General features: G+C 37.0%; 1 long non-coding RNA gene across 2 annotated transcripts; it reads right to left on the reverse strand.

Moving 5' to 3' along the window:
- LOC103387476 (uncharacterized) lies at positions 1 to 3,808 on the reverse strand. 2 transcript variants are annotated; one of them, XR_522422.3, is made up of 6 exons: positions 3,651 to 3,808; positions 3,045 to 3,134; positions 2,595 to 2,627; positions 2,188 to 2,252; positions 1,306 to 1,409; positions 1 to 1,097 (listed from the first exon to the last, which is right to left on the reverse strand). It is a non-coding gene; the product is annotated as an uncharacterized LOC103387476 (long non-coding RNA). The 2 variants fall into 2 exon arrangements; XR_001760834.2 differs by having other exon boundaries at positions 2,090 to 2,252.
- Positions 3,809 to 7,586: the final 3,778 nt, after the last annotated feature.

Below are 7,586 nucleotides of genomic sequence, written 5' to 3' on the forward strand. Positions count from 1 at the left end.
TTTTTACATGTTCAGATATAATGTTTTCTGGAGGTTTTTTTTTTTAGCACAAATGATTCACTTGGAAGCATGTAATGAGCATTTGTGCCACATTATAAAGTAAATTAGATAATTGACATTACCAAAAAAAAGCAACAATGCTGTGGTATCAGTTAAGTCAACTCAGATGAAATGCCATTTAACCCGAACGAAAAGCAGACTGTACAATTGAAAAAATCAAATCACGTGCAATTTGCTATTTCACTATAAGTACATAAGTCAGTAATTCACATTACCACACACCTACTACTGTCGATCTCCTTACAACCGCCAGCAAATTGTCAATGTTTACTTCAGTTTACACACATTTGTATAACAATCTATCAATAGATATCTTCAAATACATTTATCATTCACTTATTTCTGTTGTTCTACTTTGGAGCGGGGGTCTCAAGCACAAATGACAGGAGGGTCACCTCACATTTCCATACATATATAAACAGTGACAAATACAAGAGTTAAAAGAAAAACAATAACTCTTTTCTTTGTTGAAGAATTCCATTAGGCAACTGGACATGAAATTTTCACTCAACAGAGGAGGTGGGCTAAGACACCCACATACCAAAACCATTCTGATGAGGATTACAACGACCCATCAGACTCCTAACGACTGTTAACATGACCCCAACGGCCCACCCAACAGGGTATATTTGCTGTAGTCCCCTCCACCAATTAGAACTGAAGAAGCCTCTTGGATGAGAGGCCAAACGTCTTCTTGAGAAAATTTCACGCCCAGTTGCCTAACGTAACTCTTCCACCTTGACCTGGATGACTGAGAATCTTCATAGACAACTTTTTTTCTTTATTTGCCTAAAACTCAGGTTTTATTTTTAAGGCTAACAACAAAACTCTTTTCTACGTTCTTCTTGATGGCCAGCCAGGTGTCATTCTGATGACTTTCTAACATTTTTCAACAACTGTTATCACATCAATCATTTCCATAAGAGTACTCACCTTGGCGGTGTTGTCCTTTGAGGCACTGATGAACATGGTGAGGTCTGGATGTCATTGATGTGCCTGCTGTGCTCCTCAGCTTTCTCCAGGACTTCTCCGGAATACTGACAAATAAACAACAACAAAAGTTCCTCATTATCACAAGCTCTACAAAAGATGCTAACTGCAATTCATTATTTTCTTCAGTATTTCATTTCTATAATCCTATGTGCAAACTATTTCCTTAGCAGTAATCAGGAAGCCATGTACTATCTGCAATCTTGTTTCTTTTACAGTATTAATTTGTTTATGTTGCACGTGGCGATTACCTACCGATCTGTGGATCCCTCAGGTCAAACAAGTTCATGAAACACTGACAGCCCATCTGCTTGTCTGTGGAAAACATGATGTTGCCGCTGAAATCAAACCCACGTGTTCTGACGGCAGACATTAAAGAAAGGACACGGAGCAAAAAGTAAACAACAAAATATAAAACTTGACAGGAAATTATCCAAAATACATTTAAACACTCATACACTAATATGTCTGTTGGAACTGCCTATATAGCTAACTATTTAGTTTCATTATATCACCACAACCATTTACATTGTGCATATATATATTTTATATTTATATTATATACTTGTTCAAATAACATCCTTATTATTATACTAGTTCTGTAAACAACAAAATATAAAACTTGACAGGAAATTATCCAAAATACATTTAAACTTAACCTGTTTGCTGGAACTGCCTATATAGCTGTTTATTTAATTGTATTATTTCACCACAACTATTTACATTGTACATATATTTATTTTATATTTATATTATATATTTGTTCACATAACATCCTTATTATTATACTAGTTCTGCTTATATATACATATCATAGGTACAATGTGGTATACTTTACTATACATACACATACCAATTTAATTTAGAATATTAATTGTATAACAAAATATATATAATATTTGAAATTGCAATCAACAACACCACACATGGCAAGAATAATTACCTACTAATGCTTCAAACACCAATCTATCTTCTTCTACTAACATCCACTGCCCCATTTCGCATATTTATTGAGTGTGCTGCTACTCATGTATTTTACCTATTTGTACATTTTTATTGTTGTTTTGGTGCTGTACTGCTGCTGTAACTCCTGAGGGATTCAGAAACTTCTATCACACACATTTTCTTTTCACCCACCGGTCTCGCAGTCCCACAGTCGACTGCTGTTGTCAGCTGATAGTGTCAAAACATTTTGCTGTCCCCTGAGAACAGCCAGTTAGGGAACGTAGCATGTGTCATGATTACACATTTACCTGGTACAATAACTGTCAAACAATTAATCACAATATTAAAATTATTATGCTTTTATTGGTTTCACAACACTGTGCCGTTGCATGAAAACATAACCTTTAATGTCATAACATTGTTGCAGTACGCCAGTCTTCCCTTTTTTATTGCGTTTATCGTTTGAGTTCACCTTCACGTTGGTTATATTTTCTGACGCTACTCAGGAAATGTTAAGGCCCTCACATCAGTAATATCAACTTATGACATACTTGGTGAAGACAAGGCAGCATACTGAGCTAAATAACATAAAAGGATACCGTCGTAGGTACCAAGTACCACACGTTGGCCACCTGTGTGGGGAGACATTGTTGACGATAAATATTAAAAGGATTCAGTGCAATCATGGCTTCACTCCACAAACTATTGGTTTGCTCTACACTACTGGCGCCACCAATAACCTCAGGAAGAAATACATGTTGCACTACTTTCCTTTTAATTTGAATGAAAATAAATCAATTCTACTGGTCTTAGTCCCCTTTTTATGATTACAGTATGATTTTCATATCATACACACTATAGAGCATATAGCCTTATGTTTGTAACACAATTGCAAGTCAAAACTAGCAGAGGATTACTCTGCTACTCGACTAGCATAGTAGTGTTGCCATTTGTAGCTCCACGCGGACATTCCATATTCTTGAGGTCAAACTAATTACTATCCTATAGTCATTGGTACTTGTTAAGCGCAATCATTTCGTGACACTCACTGGATCTTTAGCGACGGAAAACAGAAGGTCTTCTCCGTTGTACTTGATCTGAGTGATGGACCGTTCGTGGCCCTGCAGTAGGATGGGTTTCTGTACAGAAAAGAAATATTTGCAATTTTATTTCATATTTTCTAAAAGGTGCATCAGCCCAGCTCAATCTCTTGTCAAAGGCCAATTTCTTATTCATCACGACAACTCTGTGTTCATTATTCAGGAAAAACTACTGAACTACGAATCATTTTAACCACAAACAAGGCTAGCGTTAGCTGCCGAGACGCATATGCTAGCTTACATTACAGGCGTTAGCTGCCGAAACGCATATGCTAGCTTACATTACAGTAACGGTCTCGAACGAACGACTATCATTTCAAACAAAATACAACCGAAAATTGTTTTCAAAAACCCACCATTTCGGCCAATCGTATGTAGCCACCGTGCCCAGTTTTTGGAACTGAACGCCCGCTGGAAGCCCAAACGGCTAACACTCAAACAAGGCTAACGTTAGCTGCCGAGACGCATATGCTAGCGTACATTACACTAACGGTCTCGACCGAACGACTGTCATTTCAAACAAAATACAACCGACAATTGTTTTCAAAAACCCACCATTCGGTCAATCACATGTAGCCTCCGTGCCCAGTTTTTGGACTTGAACGCCCGCTTGAAGCCCAAACGGCTAACACTCGTGTATCATGGGCCAGATCGCAGCCGGAAATAACGACATTACAAAGCATTCCTATTTCCGTTATACATACGTTTCGATATCAGCGCGCCCCCTACAGTTGACCGCTGACATTCACGTTCTTTTTTTTAGTTTGTTTCGTCTCTTAGAACTTTTTCTTTGATAGAAAGAGCGTGCTTTGACCACTGTAACAGAAAAGCCCATTGCTCAAAAGCTCAAAAATAAATAATTTAAAAACAAAACAATTTCAAATTTGTTTTAGTTAATTTTAGCTATATACTCTATCTCAAGGTATTACTGTATACCTATATATATAAGTATATATAAAAGTGTGACATTAGTTAAATTAACCTCCTTTCCCACAGCTCTGTTTTGCTTGTATATGTGGAACATATGACTGACAACCGTCACTTCAAATGAATTATTGGCAAATATTTTCATTTGGTGTCCTGTAGCGTGGCTGTAAGCTGTTGTTGGTGTAGTTGTGCGCCCTCAGATGTGACATCAAAGCAGAGGTAACTGCCAGATCATTGAGACTGATTGAGCTCCTTTGTCTCCTGATTGGACAATTCACACTTACTTGAAAGACACAGTGGGATGGCACCCTCAAGTCTGCCGAGAGGTGTATATTGCCTCGAGCTCAAGTCATTATGTGTCTGCAGCTAAAAAACATGACTGATTGAGTCATTTTGTTATAAAAAGCATGCCACGTTCACATATATTTGTGATTGAGAAAGTACCTGGAAGTACCTGCTGGTCGAGTAATTACATTCCCTGCAGGCCATCAGATGTTGACATATGCTGTATCATTCAAATTAAGGCTTCTCTAGCCGTCTCTTTGTTTATACGTACCTGAGTGAACGTCAGTGGTGCCTCCACCTCGAAGAACAAAAAAAACAAAAAAAAAACAACACAAATACATACACCTCCCACCAAGAGGACCAGCTATGTGGAGAATGGTTAGAATTCCACACATCTGTATTTAGTATAATGAGAACAACACCATTCATTTACATGATCACTGGACCATTCAGTCATTTATACACCACCTCTATGCAAACACCCAGAGAGTGCACACCCTCAGTCTGCATTAAGTGGAATAGTTCCTGGCACTAATGGAAAAATGAGCATCAATAAAATATTCATTGAAAGAGGACAGCGAGTGGTTTGGATGAATGACAATGACCACTGGACTGATGGTGAAAAGGTGCTAAAGTGGCTGCTGTAGACGGACTGGAGCCAAAGACTGATGATGACATAGTTAAAGGTTAATGATAAGTGGTGGCCAATGATGACAACACCTGCAGCTACAGGCACAGCTCCAGAGGATTAATCAAAGGTTTATGACTGCAGTCAGGTAAATAAATGCTAAATAATTTTAAAGTGAGGAAATGCAGAGGCAAAAGTAAAGTTGACAAATTACAAATTCAGAAGACAAGACACAAAAGACATTTGACTAACAAATCAATCTCATCATTAGTTAATGTTATAAATAAAATAATGTATTAAAGGTATTTTCCTGGGCTAAAATAAAATAAAATAAAATAAAATAAAATAAAATAAAATAACTTTAGGTTGTTAGGTGACATAATCAGTTCAGAAAAAAAGAAACAAAAGAGACCAAAACACATTGGACATGTTGTCCATGTTTTTATGCTTGAGTAATTAAGTAGATTCTTAGAAAATCTAATTTAATTTTAATCTCATCATTGATGTTATTAAATTAAATATTAAAGGTATCTCCTTATCTCCTTTAAGTTTCAAAATCAGATTTTTGTTTTTATTACATAACATATAAGCAATTAATACATTTCCATCTATCCATCACTCTTACCATTAATATATTTTAGTCTGATTGTGAAATGACTGAATTTAACTCGTAAATTTCAACACATTTATACGTGTTGTTTGAGGCTACTACCATTTAAAACAAAAAACAAAACACGCTCTTGTAGCTTCTTCATTAGCCATCATACTTCTTAATTATTAACATTTAAAAAGGAAAAGAGCGTCAATTCGTGCACCTTCCAAACCTTGCACTGCAGGGGGCAGTGCAACAACAAGTCAACGAGTTTGCCCTCCTCTCCAGAGAGATGCAATGACAGGTGTAAAAAAAAACGTTTTTCTTCAATTTCAGTTTTTAATATTTACTGTGGCTAAGACGTTCCTTTTTAATGTGATTTAATGCCAAATACATTGACTTGGATTTGTTAAGCCTATAAAGGCTTTGGACAATTTCTCCCTTATGAAAACATCCTCATAGTGTAATGTCAATTTTTGATTTAAAGTCAAAGTTTTATTTCTATCAGCTGTAATCCTCAGCCCTCAGTATGTCGGTAAATGATGTTATTCACATGTAACTATGTAAAAACGTACTTTTTTTATTTTGCATTAGTTCTAACAGTAATGAGAATATGGAAATGAATTGTGTAATGTAATCACTAATTATGTTTTTAATATTATGTAGTCACCACGCCACAGCCATATATAATATATAAGTCAGACAAGGAACGAGAGACAGAGAGCGAGAGAAAATGAAAAACGACAGAGGGAGGAAGCCAAGGAAGAGGAGGAGGTTTTAACAAAGACATGACTCAGAGACTGTTATTAATACATTTAAAATCATTGCTTATATATATGTGTGTGTGAGTAATTCTTCCACCATTAGATTCAAACACATCACTATGTAAATTATTCAGCTGCAACTGTTGCTTGGACAAAATAAAGAAATTTAAATTATGTTATTGGACGGCGGTGGTACACACTGCCTATAACAATATATTTGGTGGGGAAATAATGAAGCACATTGTTGATGTAAATCTGTTTTTATGGCATTAAAGCAGCAATACTGAGGCAACTTCTTAGGCACTGTTGCCCATTAGAGTTTCCCAAGAAACTGCCTAGTGTATCACCACCCTTAGTTATTTACGCGCAGGTGAAGAATACTTTTTTTTTTAATAGCCAGACCTGTCATAAACGTGCACCACATACAGTTTCAATAACGAGAATACATAAGCAAGTCTTTATTACCCAAATGTAGACACTTTATTAGAAATAAAAAGTCAGTGTAACAATATGAGTCCACAGTAACACAACAGCAGTGTGAAAGAACGTGTTACAACATTTCAGTAGAACATATCAGGTTAAAAAAAAAGTACTATTACCAACTGTTCATACATGAGACCATAGACACTAGCCGTCCCCTGTGTGTGTACTCGTGCAGAGAGGAGGATGAAACGGTGTAATACCTCAGCAGCCCCATTTTCCCATGCCCTATGCCTCTTTAACGCTACATCTCAAAGAGGTATATGCATAGGAAAAAGGAACAGCGAGTGCAAAGAGCCGTGCTGCCAAACCACTGGACACACACACTCCTGGAGAGCGGTGACGGAAGAGCAAGTCAGCTGCATGTGAAACACACAAAACATAGAAAAGACAATTTACTTCATGCTACGAATGAACGTGTTTTAAGAGTCAAAAAATCGAATCTAATAGAAATGCAAGTTAAACATTTTTTAAAAATTTCCAGTTTCTGAACCAAGTAGTGATCAGTGTTTGAAAATGCATGTGGTGTGAGGAGGACTTACCCTGTCAGGCACCAGATGAGTGTCTCCTGGGAAAGCAGCGGCAGCGGGCCATTTATCTTTCCACAGAGACCTTGAAGATGTTTGAGTTAGACAGTGTATTGTTGTGCGTGCTCACACACTCACTCGCACACATGCACACACTCCATGCTTATCCACGACTCCCTTCATGACTTCAGTCCATGGTTTCACACCTGCTGAAAAGACAAAGACTCTTTGCTACATAGTCACCATGGATATGGAGAAAAAGTAAAGAGCTGTCAACTTTGTTGAAAG

Source organism: Cynoglossus semilaevis, chromosome 12, assembly GCF_000523025.1.
Source record: "Cynoglossus semilaevis isolate Cse_v1.0 chromosome 12, Cse_v1.0, whole genome shotgun sequence".
Lineage (NCBI taxonomy): Eukaryota > Metazoa > Chordata > Actinopteri > Pleuronectiformes > Cynoglossidae > Cynoglossus > Cynoglossus semilaevis.